General features: G+C 32.5%; 1 protein-coding gene and 1 long non-coding RNA gene across 2 annotated transcripts in view; both read right to left on the reverse strand.

Moving 5' to 3' along the window:
• The window catches only part of LOC111064230 (guanylate cyclase 32E), a 233,901-nt gene that overhangs the window by 42,455 nt on the left and 173,026 nt on the right, over positions 1-18,420 (reverse strand). The gene's annotated exons all lie outside the window — the stretch shown is intronic.
• LOC120351382 lies at positions 12,249-13,990 on the reverse strand. The gene is made up of 2 exons (XR_005571355.1): positions 13,793-13,990; positions 12,249-12,298 (listed from the first exon to the last, which is right to left on the reverse strand). It is a non-coding gene; the product is annotated as an uncharacterized LOC120351382 (long non-coding RNA).

Consider the following 18,420-nt stretch of genomic DNA (forward strand, 5'->3'; position numbering starts at 1 on the left):
ACCGTAGAGGACTTCTGAAAAAGAGGCCTCAACTGTCGCTTGCGCTAGGCTCTCCAGAATGGCATACAGCACCAAAAGAGTTATCATTTAATTAGTATGGATTTACAAGCAATTGAATAATATATTGTATCCTATTATTCCTTCCATATTATGAATAAGTATTGCAACTTTACAACTGTAAATATAACTTAGTTGCTTCTCCATAAAAAACGAAATTTTCAAACTCGTAAATACCTTTTTGTTTCTTGGATGTCAAATTCTCAGTACATTATAGATGTAGGATATTATTCTACAAATCAATAACTTCTATTAATTTCACACATTCACATTTTACATTCTCTTGATCTATACATTGAGCTTTTCTCGTAAGAACTGAATTGTTAATTTATTTCATTAACGATGTTACTCATGGAATTAATCACATGATGATAGCATCATACGTCAAAATAGAATTACCATCGCTACAATCTCATATCCTATACTCAGCCATTCTAACAAATGGACTTGCCTTCAAGCCATAAAATAAATGAATGTGAAAAGGATTACAAACATAAACAAAACACACAAGATGAAACGATCGTGAACAAACCATAACACTGCATTACACGCAACACTGCTTGTTAAGACTAACTTTCTTTGGCTGTTGGGGTACTTTGAATTGCTTTTTCATTAATTTTCTTCTCTTTGTTGAGTATGCATCCACTCATACATATTATTCATTCTATAATTATTCTTATCAATTTCACTTTTTCCAATACTAGCCAATTTGTTTTTCATTTCTTTCTAAATTCATACCTTGACTTTCTTCCATTTCCACATATTTCTCGTCTCTCCTCATTTTTTGTACATTCTCATTCCGTTCTCCAAGTTTTTCCTTAATTTCATAATTTGATTCAATTCCATTCTCCTCTCCACTATTCCATCTTAACCCTCTTCCTTCCTCTTTTCACCGTTTCCAATGTGCAGATGATTGTGGGCTACAGATTTTAAACTGACATAACCATTAATACTTTCAAGTTTTTGATCATCAATTTTCAATAATTCTCCACTGCAAGGATTTGACATGTTATCATTACAAGGAATCAGATCAAATGCTTGTTAATTTTTAGATTGATTTCGGTATTCAAATCTAGGTTTTGAAAAATGTTCCAACTTACCATGGTTAGAAATCAACTCCGCGTCAAGACTAACTTCTTGATTGTGATTATAGTTACCACAAACTCTGTTTCGAATTCTATGGTACCAAAAGAGATTCTATGAAGAATTCTACGAATTCTATGAAGATGAAGATGATGCATAATAAACAATGCATGATAAACAATCAACAATGAAGATGATGCATGATAATGATTATAAGAGTTAAGTGTATGGAATTAATGAGGCGGAATAGGTTGGAACGGTATTGATAGTATTTTTGGATAGATTCAACTGCACTTAACCATCAAAACACATCTCAGTTCTTCCCAGCTCTTTGAGTCTATAATAATTAGATTGATGTTGTTAAATAGCAGAATACATTCATTTGTATTGGTGTTGTGCAGTCTTCAAGTTCACCATATGTCTGCTCATATTTCGAGAAGAGAAACATTACCTGAGTCGTCGTGATATTAGCTCAGATAATCCTCGATCCTGTTAGTTGGGCACATTTTCAATGTCTGAGTTGATGTATAGTATAAATACATGTCTACACTATCTGGATCATGAATTTCAATTTTAATAGTCTAAAAGCGTTCAACTGTCATTGCGATTATAGGGAATGTCAGATCTGTTTTTTAGATTGGGTTTATAAAAATGTTCTTATCAATTCAGATGAGAATTCATATCCATCAATGATAAATTCATCATTGTTTGAAATTGTATTTCATGATCCAAAAAGAGTAGACATGTATTTGTACTGTACATCAACTTGGACATTTAAAATGTGCCCAACTAACCTGGGGAATTCCCGAAACATCTAACAATAAACGAGATGTGTAGGAGCAGTAAAGCTAGACAATAGAAGGGTTTCGGTGACACTTCTCCAGGTAGAAATAACAAGTCAGGAACAATGCTATTCTGTACCATCAGTTTACAATGACCCAGAAAAAGAAAGAAATTTCTTGGAAAATAATATTCTCATTTTCTTTAATTCGTCATGTGGTGGAACTGTAAATAACTTTCATGAACCCCAAGAAAATAAGTGGGAGATCCAAATTGAACTGGTTTCTAGAAATTGAACTGAGTCTAAGAAGGATATGCAAAAATTAAATATAACAGAGGCATATTTACTAATCAGAGCAGGGCTACGGAATCAGCTTAAATTTGATGTTTTCCCAGAATTGGAACTTGGTCGTTAGAAAGACGAATCGCTCAGAGTGCGAGGATGAAAGAGTATTGGAGGCGAAAGCGGGAGACCAACGTAAATAATAATAATTATAGCGTTTATGATAATGGTTAATGGTGAATTACTGTGGTCCTTAGTTGACCTATACAAAATAAATGAATGAATAATGTACATTTCTTTCTTTCTCATTGTTAGTCTAGAGTTTAGGGTTGCAGCTGTCGCGTAATCATTTTTGTAGCATCATGATCGTTGGTTCATAATTATTCATAATATCAACGATACAGCTAACTTCAATTAATTCTTTACAGTACAATTTGAAAAATGAATGAACGGTCTGAAGATAAAATGCAATTTGTATTCGATAATACAATATTTTTCTATATCTAATCAAATCGGCCAAGTTTAAACCGTTCATGATCGTTGGAAAAGGTTATCATGGATATAATTTTCACTAACACACCACTGGAAAGATGAAAGTGAAAGTGCAGTTGAGAAAAGGAAAAGATATGATGAAGAAGTTCAACAAAAGAGTTAAGAAAAAATAGAATTAGAGGATGAAAAAGAAAGGAAAAAACAGAAGAAAAAAGAAAGAGATGGAAGAATGAAGATGAGTGTGATACACTAAAATTTGTCAGTATCTCCTATAAGTTGGAGGATAGTTAAAATAGATAGATAGATAGCCTAAATAAGTTACATAAGAAAGTTGTAAGAGATGTGTGAAAAAAAGGTAGATGAAGAGTTTGACTATATCTATTCCGAATGCTATTGTTGTATTTCTTTGAATAAGAATAATAATACAATTATTAACAATAATAATAATAATGCAGAACAGTGGTTCTGTTTCAAATCAATGATTCATCAAATTGGCTATTATAGAGGGAAAACTCGTGAGAGAGAGTGAAATGTGTGAGAGAGAATGATAGTGAGTGAGTGAGAGAGATTGTTTTATTCGCTGCTTTTATTAAAACCTCTGGCATTGAAAAAATATTCTGCAGTTATAATTATTGCCGGTATTGAATTATAATTACGTGTCTTATGAAAAATAGCACCGACAAGATCGAATTTATAGAGTAGAGGATATTTGTTCCAGAAATGCTTAACAAGCTTGAAAATACTGGAATATAATAAAGTTGACAAAAATATAAATAATTGTCTAAAAATATCAAAACCCAATTGGTGTCTGGGAAAGATTATGTTATCTGAAAGGATTTTGATTGATTACTGAATGTTCAGAAGAAAAATTATATATGTTTGTCAGTTTTTAGCTAAATCGTTCAATATTTCATTTTATCGATAGTGTAGTGAGATTTTCTTGGAAAAAATCGTAGGTAATTTCACGATCTACAGCTCAAAAACTGGCGCGCCGATAAATCGATTCAAATTTCCCACTTCGACTAGCATTCCTGGCACTATTCGCAATTGGCCAAACTTTTGTGCCAAGGCACATGATTCGTCGACCGTGAAGGCAAGTCGGCGGGCTATTATATATCACTTTTATTTACTCCATTAATTGCCCGAAGATTACTGAATAAGACAGTTTGATTATCAATTAAAATTTTCTCATTGTTAGTACATTTGGAAGATTACAAATTGAGAGTGTTTATCTGAACTTATTATGTTGTATCCTATTACATGTATAATCCTCACAATTTCTGTTCAGAGAAGTACACTCTTCCTTCCTTCTTTTTCTTCTTCCGTTTCTTTTCATTTTCTCATAATCCTTCTTCTTTTGATTCTTGTTCCCTCCTTTCTTGTTCTTCTTCCCTTCGGTTTTTCGGTGTCATCTCCTTTCCTCATCATGTCTCTTCTTCTGTTTCCTGCCTTCTTCTCTTGTTCTCCTCTTCCACCTTTTTTTCTCCCCCCGTACAAGCTAGCATGGTATTCTTCTGTATTATTTTCATGCTTTGTTACATTACCTCTTTTTGTATACCAGGCTTAATATGCTTCACTACCTTTTATCAATTTTTCCATCCCCATTTAATTCACTTTTTCTATGTATCTATTTACTATTTGTCCCAATCCCTTTTCGTCTGATTCCTTTCTCCTTCTCCATGAATATTTCTTCTCTCTTTTCCATTTTCAATACTAAACATGACGAAAAACAAAGTAGATCATTAACGTTTCACATTCTAAGGACATCATGAATGATAATTATATTCAAAGAATTGCTTCATCATCAGAACATTTACTTCAATATTCATTCTACATCTACCAATGTATTTCATTCACTCAGGTGAGCGAGAAGAATAATAAGGATTTTAAAAGTTCAACTGTATGAAATTCTTTTAAATTTTACTTTCTCAAATATAAAGTGGTGAATGAGAACAAAGAGATTTTAGCTAGAACGTGTCAGCATTAAGCCTTCCGAGAATCCGACTCTCACACGCGCATGTACCGTATGTTTACATTGTAGATCTTCTCGACTTATGGAGTGCAGTATACAGTTCATTTTTATTGCTGATACAGATGTAGTGAATAGCGAGAAATTACAATGATCATAGGCACCGAGACTACTAGTGGCTGGCAGGGCTTCATCCCCACCCATACCATCAATCTTTAATTTTCTACTAAAAAAAGATTATTCAAAAAATTTTAATAGTGATAAGTGGTGATGGGGCTGACAATTTGGGGAGGAGACTTTATAACTTTACCTTAATATATTTACGTACGGTAAGGTCACCATAGATTTTTAATTTAAAGCCTAGTACAATAATGCTCTGTCATAGTTTGAAAATGAAATTATTCAAGTTTATAGGTAGAACAAACATGCGTTTACTTTCAACGTGTATCTGTCCACAAACAATTATTGAAAGAGTTATGTCAACCCAAGTAAGAAGCTGCACCAATAATATTTTATAGAGATAGCAGGTTGTGAGTCTGAGTCATTGAGCACTGCTTTTTAGTGATGAAGAAATGAGAAGAGTTTCTCTCACAAGAAGAAGAGTCTACACTCCTAAATTATAAAAAAAAATTATAAACCTGAAGAACATTTTCAGGGGTGCCGCGGGCGAAGCCCCCTGCCGAGCGCAAATTGCGAGTTATAAATACTACACACAGGAATAATCTTAGAACTGAATTTCTACAAATTGCAAGATTTAAAAAAGGTGGCTTTACAAAGGTACAAAATTATATGTCTGATTATATATAGTAATTGTTAGAAATCTTTCGGGTATATTTTTCAAAAACACAATAAAAATATTTTTAAGAAAGAATGTTTAAATAAAGTTGCCGATTTTTCAAATCAACTTCCTAGATTATATAAGGTTACTCTAATCATCGTACTATGTAACCTTTTTCGATTCTCTGAAGCTTATTTTGTAACTTTTAAATTGTTTTGATGTTGAATATGCATTGGAAAATGTTTTATGTCAATAAATAAACTTTTGTTTCTATTGTTCAACATGTAAAATAAAGAAACCCGCATCTTTCCACCCTCCAATTAAGTTTTGTCAACAAAGGTGGTCAAGTCTTATCAAAATATTGTAAAGAGCATTCAGTTCACCCGGTAGCATTTTTGATATAATATACATTCCAGTACTTGGATGGTGGTCCCTAAACATATTTTTAAGTAATGGGAATCCATTACTACTGCATTATGCCTCCTTCATTGACAAATCTATACATCCATCTATCTTCTATCTATATATAAGAAGAGATGGTGTCTGTCTTTCTGTCTGTGAGCTCATCACGCTTGAAATACTTGACTGATTAAGCTGTAATTCTTCACAAAGATGGCCTGTATACCGACAAGTGTCTAAGGCCTATTTTCGTTCTGAAAATCCTCATAAGATAAGCCCTAAGATCCTTCAAAGTTCATATGCTTTTTTCTTGAAGGAAGTTTCCATCATTTTGGTTTTCAACAAATCAGATGTTATAATCATTACAAAATGTATTTCATAACATCTATTAAACACTAGATAAAGATGCACTATTGACATTAGTACAGGTACAGTCTGGTATCGCAGTAGCATGTGTCCTCAACTGTCGTCTGCTGCAAGCTACTCTCTAATTTTTGTACAGGCCCGACAGTCGAGACCTGCGACATTCGAGGCCAGCGACGGTAGAGGACTCCTGAAAAAGTGGCCTCAAATGTCACCTATGTTAGGCGACAGTTGAGGCCTCTTCAATTTTTGAACAGACCCGACAGTTGAGACCTGCGACCGCAGAGGACTCCTAAAAAAGAGTCCTCAAATGTCGCCTGCGTTAGGCAATAGTAGAGGACTCTTCAATTTTCGTACACTCCTGACAGTCGAGGCCTACGACCGTAGAGGACTGGAAAACAGTCCTCTACTGTCGCAGGCCTCGACTGTCGCGCCCCCGCCTGAATCGATGAACTGGCTAGGTCTCAATTCAGATGGTCCTGTGACTCCTGTCAGGCGTGTTTCCGTATCCAGCGTAATTCAGACACAACACCAGTGGAAACGTGTGCTGCTGCTGTTAATAGTAACACGTCATTAATTACTTTGGACAATTCAAATGAATCTATCGAGAATTTGAAGTCATTTATTCTCAGCGGGCATACAAAGTTGTATGAGGACTTCAATAATTCAATTCGCGCCTGTGTTGAAAAATTAGACAGTAGTTGTGAAGCTCTTGCCAGGCAGGAAACTCTCTAACGATAATAAACTTCTTCGTAGAAAACTTGATGATATCGAGATTGAAATGGATAATAGTGAACAATATTCTAGAAGAAATACTGTAGAGATTTTTGGGGTTCCGTCAGCACCTAATGAAGATGTCATGGGGATCGTCCTGGATGTGTGTAAATCTGTAAACTTGGATGTAACAGCACAATCGATAGATGTGTGTCATAGACTGAGGAACAACAACCCAATCGTCCTACTGCAGGTATCATTGTCAAGCTTGTTCGTCGAACTGATGCCCAGGACTTGATTATGAAAAGAAAAAGGAAGGCTTCTACTGAAATCGGTTTTCCTGGAAATGCGTGTCCAATCTACATCAATGGGTCACTAACGAAGAGGCGTAGAATTCTGTTCGCGAAGGCAAAAAATCAATTTCGAGAAAAAGGATTTAAATATGTTTCGACTGATTTTGATAGAAATATTAGGATTAAATTCAATGAGGGAGACCAAGCTATTAAAATATACTCTGAGTCTGATATACAGAGTGATTATACTGGGAAACGCATGTTTTTGACTTGCGTAGTATACAAGGAATGTTGATTGGCGGCGGCGGGAAGTTGTCGTGCTGTGGAGGGGGAAGCGTGCAGTTTCAGTTGTAGCCGAGATGTGGAACCTTGAGCATCGTACGTTCGTCATGCGACGGTTTTACGCAAATGGTGAATCAGTTACTCAGACTCAGCGAGACTTTTGTGCACATTTTAACCTTGCACGGCATGGTGCTATCCCTGATCGTAACACGATATTGCGTTGGATACATAATGTTAACACAACTGGATCTTTGCTTAAGAAGAAACCTCCTGGACCTGCCAGGACAGTTAGTACCCCTGAGGCTGTTGAAAGAGTGCACCTTGCAACAGTTCAGAGTCCTAGCCACTCAATTTGGAAGCGGGCATCTGCACTCGGACTTCGCCCATCAACAGTGAGAAAGATTTTGGTCACAGATCTTAAATTCCATCCTTTCAAGCTGGCAGTATGTCATCAATTGAGTCAAGCAGATGAGAGACAGCGTGTCAATTTTTGTAACAGAATGAGTGAAATTTTGGAAGAAAATGACAATGCAGTTATCCTTATGAGTGATGAAGTGCATTTCCACTTAGACGGAACAGTAAATAAACAGAATTTACGATTTTGGTGTGCAGACAATCCTCAAATACTGGCAGAGAGACCTCATCATAGCTTACGTGTGACTGTTTGGTGTGCAGTTTGTGAAAATGGGATCATTGGTCCTTATTTTTTTGAAGACAATGATGGCAGAACAGTCACAGTGAATGCACAATGGTACCTGGATATGTTGGAAAAATATTTCTTGCCAGAACTGCTCCTTCAACGTATAGAGATACATAATGTATGGTTCCAGCAAGACGGGGCAACAGCACATATGGTTCGCATTAGTATGCAATTCCTTCAGCAAACATTCCCTGCAAGAGTGATCTCGCATTTTGGTGATGTCACTTGGCCTTCTCGCTCACCGGATCTAACAATTCCAGATTTCTTTCTATGGGGATTTTTGAGAGCTAGAGTGTACATGAACAAACCACGAACAATACAGGAACTTAAAGAAGCTATTCGCCAGGAAATCAATGGCATTCCTAGAGACATGTTAGCAAAATCCGTAGCAAGTTTTTAAGAACGCCTTCAACAATGTATCCAAGCAGCAGGTGACCACCTTAGAGATGTAATTTTCAAATAATAAACTGTAAGTAATTTTATTTTGAAATTGCATATTGTGTACACTGTATTTCCACTAAAAAATGCATTTTTTACTCTGATTTGCAACAGTTCTCGTTATTTGAAAAACATGCATTTCCCAGTAATCACCCTGTAGATAACGTATTAAGTAAATTCAATTGATGTTTGTAGTATTGTACAGATAAGGACATTCATTACAGGACTATAACTGAACTATAGTTGGAAAAGAATGGTCTGATCGATAGAGTTGAAATCTTGTTTATATATATATATAATATATATATATATATATATATATAAGGTATAGTTATAGTCCTGTATATATGAATTTTTTGAGTAAATCTCATGAAAGGAGAGAATTAACTATAAAAATTATAATTACCCTTATAAAATAAAAGGTTTGCCAAACAAACAGTTAGCACCCGAGCAATAAGGCTTCCTTATCAACAGCTGAGTATATGATAAGAGTACCGTTTTGTACTACACATTTTTTCAAAGAATTATTTAATAAAATTATAATTATTTTGCCAATCAAGTACAAACCATTTATGAATTGCTCATTGAACTTTTTGGAGGTTACACTTTTGTTTACAATATTGATCGGATGTTTTGTAACAGCTCAGACACAGCTGACTGACTCAATATTATCAATGTCATGCCAGGTTTCAATGCAAGCTACAATATTATTTCTAAAATTAAGAACCATTGAAAAAGGATAAAGAATTTCAATATAAAAAAATAAAATGTATTATTGTTAAAATTATTTATTACTCATGAAATTACATTATAATGTCGAATGTTGTAGTAACGAACAAGGTCATAGCATGAATATTGTATCACTGATAAGAGCAGCAAAATTAATTATAACAGTTTTGAATATAATAAGAATTTTATAGAAATATTAGATTATAAATTATTGTTTCAACTGAGTCACATGGTGAATGAATCTCTTTGGCAAGTCTAAGCCAATCATATGTCATAGAAATGGCACAAAAAGGGATGATCGTTTGAAAGCATCATATATTAATCTGTTATCAGCCAGCAAACTTGCCTTATCATATATGCTAGTGCATGTACACTGTATAGGGGAACTGCATATAGAGAATTAATCAATTTACAAAATTATACAAATTAAGTTATTATTGTAATCAAAGGAATTATATTTTACTGCTTGCCACTGATGTCATGCCTATGTCATAATCATTCTACCAATGGCGAATTTTCATGCTAATTAATTACACAGAGATTCCAAGAAAAAGGTTCTAGCCAAAGGCTTAGAAGAAGGCAGCACACTTCCCTTTTAAAATCCTCACCGTTAAGACCTTGTTAAAAAGTTACCTATTACCTATTAGTGAAATTTTATTTGATTTTTTTGTATTTTTTATCTGTGAGCCAATATCTTAGGCTAATTTATCTATTATTTTATAAAATTATTCATCGATTGATTGTTCTAGAAATTCTAATTTAATTATTCCCCAATTTAATTGGTGAAGGAAATATTTAATTAAAATTCCACATGTGCTAAGACCAAAGCCTGGACCAGCCAACGATCATACAAAATTTGATCTAAAGGAACCACGACCACCAAGAGGATTCATGTGAGTTTTTATGTTGTGGCCCCAATCTTCACTTCGAAAAAGAAATATAGTTGGATCATAAGAATAAGTCTTTCCTCTATTAACTATCCTCTGCTGCCAGAACCATGACCTTGAGTAATTTTAAAAATCTTTTATAATATGTTTTCATTATTTTTAAAAAACTGTTAAATTTGTCAATTATAGAGTCTGTTGCATGATGTATCACGCCAGCACAAGCAAATTTCTAGTTATTTTGTTGATGTTAAACTATTTTCTATCTGTAATCTAAGCTTTAAATCTGCACTGTCAAATTATATATTTTATTATATGTTATTTCTACTTTGTCAATTCGTCTTCTGAGTTCGATTATTTCTTAAGCCTGTCAATTATTGTGTCTGACACATTCTATATTATCAAGAACCGATCAAGTACAATCGTTAAAATAATTGATTCAACCTGGATATTGGAACAGATCTAAGTGGATGTAGTGTGTGGGGTCAGATCGAGATTACCTATTCTCTGTCCTTACCTGCTCATATATCAGCTTTTATCTGTGACCAACTTCGGCTTGGGAGCGAATTTTTCGACTGTATGGCAGATGCAGCTGGAGATAATATAATTTCCTACAATAGAGCCTAAAGCCCGACAAGACTCTGTTCTCGAAGTATATTCCGAACGATCTCTGGTCCTCAGTAAATTATTTCATTTCCAGCTAACAAATTACGGTTTACAATTCAGTACCTAGCCTACTCTTTGTGTGAGTCTCCTCATGTATATTCATAATTGATGACTAATATTTATAATGTTTCATGATTGTATCTACCATTGTTAAATTCATTTGTAATTCATACATTTCATTATTCATCTTCCGTCAAGCACTATTATTATTATTCTTCAACTACTGAATTTTGATTAATGAAAAGCAGCTTACTATGTAATGGTCATTTCTGACTCAATTTTTAAATACAGTCATTGATCATTACTGGTTGATTAATTGGTTCAAAATTTGCCATCATTTCATTAAAAAATTGCTTGAGTAAGTATTGCTGAATATGAAAAATTAATCTCGTAGCATATACGTCATTAATAAAAAAATCAACATTATTGTTACTTTGATTATTATTATCATTATATATGAGTAATTTAAAAGTAATTATTGTGAAAAAGCTATAGTCAGGTCCACGTTATAATGACAGTGTTTAATTAGCAATGTTATTTATTTATTTATTTTATTCACAATCACAAATCATAATTAAAATATGATTGGGAGAAGACAACAGGCATAGCCCAAAACTGTCTTCTCCTAAATTTTTACAAATAAAAGTCTCAAAAAAGGAGGTTAGATTTCACTTTTCACTTAAAAAAGTCCAATTTACACTTCAAAACTAATGAATAAAATATTGAACTAATTTATATAATAATAAATTAAATAAACTATTGCTTACCTCGTCTATCATTCAACAAAACAGAGAGCGCTATCTCTTTCTCGCTTTGCTCTGTTGCCAGATCCTCTTTTAACAATGTTGAATTAATAATTAATTAACAAAATATTTAATCTTAATTATGAAAATGCATTATGAAATTATTAAAAAAATATAATTTCTTGCTTAATAAAATATAATTTATTATTTTAAACGAGAATGAACAGTTAATATTACATCAATAAACATGTATCAGCTACCGTCTAAAGAAGGCATTGACAAGACTGAGGATCGACAAAGTTGTTCTCCTATCTTTCTCCACTGATATTATAACGTGGACCTCACTACAGTCTAATAATTCGAACATTACATTTCTTAAACGTTTTATGGAAATCGAATTTTTATATTTATAGACCTTCAATAAGTTGGAGTTCAGTTAATGATTACTAGTTGTAATAATAAAGAGGATACCGGTACATTTTTGTTGTAAATTTTTTTCAATTTTTCAATAAAAAATTTGGATTTTCTACTTACATGAGTGAAATGTGAGCTGCTGAAAATCCTGATTGTACAGCAGCATCGTATTCAGCTTTTGCTTCTTCCTTTTCTTTCACATATGCTTCATATCCAACATCTTTGATTGTCCTGAAAGTTAAAAAAAAACATTAGAGTAAATAAAACAAAATGTTTATAACTTAATCCTTATAGATTCTATTAGATTGAACGGAACTTGACAATCACATATGTTCATCATGTGTATGATAAGTTATGTTCAATCTAATAGAATCTATAAGGATTGAGTTATTAAAATTTTGTTAATAGCTTTGTTTAGCTTTGGTGTAAAAGCTGCTTAACTTGTGATAAGTAATATTAGTAAATAGTCTAAATAGAAACATAAATCTGAGTATTTTTTTTTAAATTATTTCGTCATGACATGTTTCGGCTACTAATGCCATTTTCAAGGGTTCTCAGATTTATATTTTTATTTATATTCAAAAGTAGCCCTAAAGAAAAAAAATTAGTACCTAAATAGGGTTATGTAGTATTATGATTGAGGATGGATTGGGTCATTCAATAAAATATAGTATTGAAACAGCCCTGTAGAATTATAAATAGTAATTGCAGCAAAACTTTGATATAATAGGGTGGGGCATGGAGTCCAACTTCGGTTTTGTTCGTTATCACAATCGGTAGTTTTCCGTATGGCTAGTTACACACACATCGATTTTCGGATGTTCAATTTTTTGCCATCCTTATAAATTCTATTAGATTGAATATAACTTGGCAAACACATTTCCTATTTAGTGATAATAATGTGAAATATTTCTTCTATGTTTGGTTTTGAAGCATCTAAATTAAAAAATATTAAATGAATTACCACAATAGCAACTTATTAACTACACAAAAAGTAAATGTAAAAATCTACTTTGTGGAAATAATCAAGAACTGAAAATTTTGTGAAGTGAACAACTAGGCTACGAGACTTAAACCGGACTATGTGGACTATTTCGGACTATGTGTAACCTTATCTAAATTGGGAGAGGAATGGCAAAAGTTTACCTTCTTTTTTCTCCCTATCATTTTTGATAGTGTACTTGTTGTATGAACCAATAAAGGATATTTTAATAAGAAAAACAAACCAAAAACATTATATGTATATCTGCACACATAACGTGTTTGCCAAGTTCCGTTCAATATGGTAGAATTTATAAGGCGCAAAAAAATCGGAAGTCCAAAAATTGATGTGTGTCCAACTGGCTCAAGTGTTATAATCCGTGTTTAAACCAACAGCTGATCAATCACTAGAATTTTTAAACTGGGATTGTGCATATGGCCCTCTAATATAACTGTTTGATCTTAATAGGTATATTTTTTACAGGAGGAAATTACTCAGATATTTCAATATTATTCAAGTTCTAATGAATGAATAATTATTATTAAACGAAAAACCAAATTAAATGCTGAATATTTTTTCTCGTCTGAATAAACTGTGGGTTGTGATGTGAATAAAACGTATTTTTATTCTATTATTTTCAAAGGTTACTACAATTCTATTTTATAAATACAAGAAAGTAGCCCTGAATTCACACATTTTATGAACGAAAACGTGTTTTTTTGCGTTGTTTGATGAAAACTCACATGACGAATTTGGAGATGAAGGCGTTTTCGGGCAAGGTGACCTGGAAGTGCACCTCTTGGCCCACCTCAGCCGGGTTGCTGATCTTGCTCGTGACGTGAGTGCGAGCGTAGCGGTGCTGAATTGAGGTGTCATAGTGCAGAGAGCTCACCTTTGGCTTCGGCACTGGTGAAGGGCTCTAACAAAAAAATGAAAAGAACTCGTCAATTTTGGAGAAGGACTGACAAAAAACTCAAAGACACCATAAACAGCAGTGTTTTTTACTGTGATTTTTCAATATGTTTTTTCCAACCTAAATTATTTTATTAAAATTGATAAATAAATTAATTCATATAAAGATAATTCGTTGTTGGTTATCCATCTTGTTGTCACTGGAATTATTACTATTGTATTCTTGTATAATTTTAAAGTGAAAAACACTCACATTCTTTGATGTGGCGACGACCGTTTCGTGCTGGTGTTGCACATTCTCAAGCCAAACAGAAGAGTGTTTTTTCACTTTAAAGTTACATAAGAATTCAATAGTAGAGATAATTACCTACATAGTGAACTTTCTCAACTTTTTAATAAAAATATTTATATAAACACTACTAGTTTCAGCTTTGAAGCCATTTTCAAGTGTCCTGTTTCATTTTTTTTTAATCTTTCAAATTTGTCATGGCTTCAAAACTGAAACTATTAGGCTCAACTCACACTAACGCGACTCAGGTCGAGAAGAGACTCGACTCTAGTGTTTTCAAATGGTAACAGTCGCGGAGACTAGAATCGACTGGTCTGAGTGTCACCATTTCGAAACACGTGCTCTCGACTAGAGTCGAGTTTCTTCTCGACCTGAGTCGCGTAAGTGTGAGTTGAGCCTTTGTGTTTATATAAAAAGAATTGGAAAAATAGTACTTTGCAATTATTTCTATTTCAATTAAAGAGTTCAAGTAGCCTTTATTGATTACTTTATTGATGAATAAATAATGTTCGTCAATGTTGAGTCTTATCTACTAGAGGAAATGAAAAAAGAAGAGTGCTAGTCATCAACTATTTTAGTTCGTTCCATCCTTACAAGATTTACAACTCTCCTTAATAAAATTTCAAATTTATAGCATTGTGTTACAGCTTCAATTTTATGGTGGAAAAAATTATAGGGAAATTTTCATTGAAAATTTGATTAATGAATTTTCATTTCTCAATTAAAATTTTACGAGAAAAATCATCACTAAAGTATTCATAACCATTATTAAATTGAGGATAATCCTGTATTCAATAAAAATTGGGAAGATAATGATGAGATCATCTTCAATTACTGCACATTATTACATCAGTATTTAATTATTTCACTGTCACGAATTAGACAAATATTTTTCTCTAGTAGCCAATTGATTGATTCATAAGATGAGGACATTATTTTGAAAGGCACGGTTCTATGAATTCATTTCTCAAAGAATTCTCACTGAGCGAATTAATTTCTCAGTTTTAAGAAAAGGGTCACTGTGTGTTCACGAAACCATGGTCCTGTACCAAATAAAACTGTAGAATTTGATTATATATATGTGTTTTCATTTCATTTTAAGAAAAGGGGTTTAAAACAATGAATTTTCATCGAATTCATTTCTCAATTTTAAATGAGGAGTTTAAAACAATGAATTTTCATTGGGAATTCATTTCTTGATTATAAAAAAGGATTTGAAAACAATGAATTTTCATTGGGAATTCATTTCTCAAATTTAAATAAGGAGTTTAAAACAATGAATTTTCATTGGAAATTCATTTCTTGATTATAAAAAAGGAGTTGAAAACAATGAATTTTCATTGGGAATTCATATCTCAATTTTAAAAAAGGAGTTTAAAACAATGTTAATTTCTCAGTTGTGAGAAAAGAGTTTTAAAACAATACATTTTTTAATTTCAAAAAAAGAAGTTTAAAACAATTAATTCTCATTGGGAATTCATTTCTCAAATTTAAGTAAGGAATTTAAAACAATGAATTTTCACTGGGAATTCATTTTTTCAATAAATTCTGTTATTACACAAACTTGAAGTTTCTCAGTTTTATAAAAGGGGATAACGGTTTTTAATATGATCATAAATAAATTTTCGAATAATGAAATTTAGAGTAGGCCTGCCTTCTTATTACGCTTCCCTATCTTTGAATCACTAATTAAAAAAATTCTTAACTTATAATTTTGTTTTTTAAAAACTGTTCACAGAAAAATTTCAAACATTTTTCAATTGAATTATTGCATTTCTGGTGACCATATCTTACTCTGACTGTTATCTGCTATCTGAGAAAAATGTAGGTCAATGCAGTACCAGTATTTAAGATTATTTCTATACGAGCTATTAAAATAAATAAAGGTCATTGGAAGAATAATTAAGTCTTTAATATACAGAATCGAACAGATATCGTTGAATTCTTTCAAATAAGATAATACTATATGACTGAACTCTGATCTCTTCTGACCTCCATAAAAGCGACTTTGACAAATCTATAGGAGAATAACAACACTGCTTCAAGACCGACTAATTTTAATTTTAGTTGAGATGCGTCAAAAATTGATATCACTACAGTATTTAATTTAAATTTCTCCCATAATTGCTTTCAACTAGCTTCTTGACTTAGTGAAGTTCTTCCAAATTATGAAGTACTTCTCTAAGCTCGAGCTTGCTCTTTTGATAAAGTAATTTTTAATATTGTATTTAGCAGGCCTATAATAATGTAAAAGTTATTTATCAATTCAACAGTGGATTTTTTATTGATGTTTATATTGCATTTTTAATGTTATGAGATGAAAAAACTCTATATCGAGGATTAACAACTATTACTTCCTCGAGACATGATATTTCGAAAACGTTTTTAGAGAATCCTAATTTGTTTTTGATAAAGAATTTGAATAGAGTTCCGTAATTTATAAATCTAGAAAAAAATCATTTATCGGAGTCATAATATGATTTAAATTTTATCAGGATAAACAACGTTTAATTATCGGATAACAAATATTAATTCAAAAATTATACGTATATGATGCTCATATTATTTTCCTCAATGAGATTTTAAAAGTTTTTTTTTGGTTTGAGATAGCCTAAATGATAGTCAATTACAAAACGAGAGAATAAATGAAATTGATTGAAATATACGGCATTGGTGGATATAAAAATATGATAAGATGGAAGAAAGAAAAAAACGAGACAGAGAGTTTGTCAATCGTTAATTGTTAAAATAAAGATAATTTTGAGGGCTGCGATTCAACAAGTCTAAATCACAAATATAAAAATATGATAAAATTCAATTTGATTTGATATTGGAATAATTTATTGCTAAAAGTTTTCCTCAATAGTAATATCTTGGTTCAACTATATTTTGACCTTCTTAGAGAATCTTATTGTAACCTCAACAGTTTTCCTGGTTTCTTAGAAAGGTTCAGTTAGCCTACGTCAGAGATGAGTTCATATTAGACCTTTGAGTGACATAATTGGGCTACAAAGATTCCTCATTCCTGTCCTTAATCCTCATGTACATTATAATAGAAACTACATTTACATTATTTAGAAAATTGATATAGTGTTTGTAATATTTAGTTCATGCTTAGTGGTAGCGTGCATATTTAGTTCATGGGTAGTGTATTCCTGGTTTCTGGAAACAAGTTTTCTTTACCATCTTTTTGCCTCATATTTTAAATTAAAAACCGCAAAGCAAGGATTCAAATTATTTATTTCCCAATGATATTCTGTTTGGAAATTTTTGATAAGTTCTGGGAAAAACGTTTGAAATGAATTATTATATTATTCAGAAATAGTTTTTATATTGTTCTATAATTTCAAATCTAGAACAACTCCTGAATCTAAATTATTGAGATTTCTAGTGTAACTAACGGAAGATTTGCAAGATGAATAATAAGGGGAAAAATATAAGAGAAACAAAATTAAATTATAATAAAAACCTTTAATAAAAATTCATCAAAATCTTTTTTTGCACTTTGGATGAGGAGTCATCAAAGTGACTCTTAAGAATTAGAACTCATTTATATACCGTAGTTGGTAGACCACAGTATTTTCAAAGATTTTTGAGAAGATTCTATATAGAGGTATCTTATGGCATTCCATTCCTGTTATATCGGACTGTCAGCATGGATTCCTGTGAGGTAGATCTGTGCAAACCAATCTGCTTCAGTTCACGGAGTACACTTCCAGAGTGATGGATTCAGGTGGAGAAGTTGATGTTGTGTACACAGACTTCGCGAAAGCTTTTGATCAAATGAATCACAGTGTGCTATTGTATAGACTCTTCAACCTTGACTTCAGTGAAGTGCTGATTCCCTTGTTTCGAAGCTATTTGTTGCATAGGCCGAACATTGGTTCTGTGAAGGGAATGAAGTCATCTGCTTTTTTCAGTACTTCTGGAGTACCGCAGGGAAGTAATTTGGGTCCTCTTCTGTTTCTTTTGCTAATTGATGAGCTTTCTCTCCAGTTGTTCTCGGAATGTCTAGTTTTTGCTGATGATATCAAGATTTATCGAGAGGTCTGAGGTCCTGATGATTGTCATCAGTTGCAGATTGATGTTAATAGGACTTCATTGTGGTGTGCGGTGAATGGTCTTGAGATAAATGTGGACAAGTGTAAATGTATGACGTATTCTAGGAAA

This window comes from Nilaparvata lugens, chromosome 5 (genome assembly GCF_014356525.2).
Source record: "Nilaparvata lugens isolate BPH chromosome 5, ASM1435652v1, whole genome shotgun sequence".
NCBI classification, from domain to species: domain Eukaryota; kingdom Metazoa; phylum Arthropoda; class Insecta; order Hemiptera; family Delphacidae; genus Nilaparvata; species Nilaparvata lugens.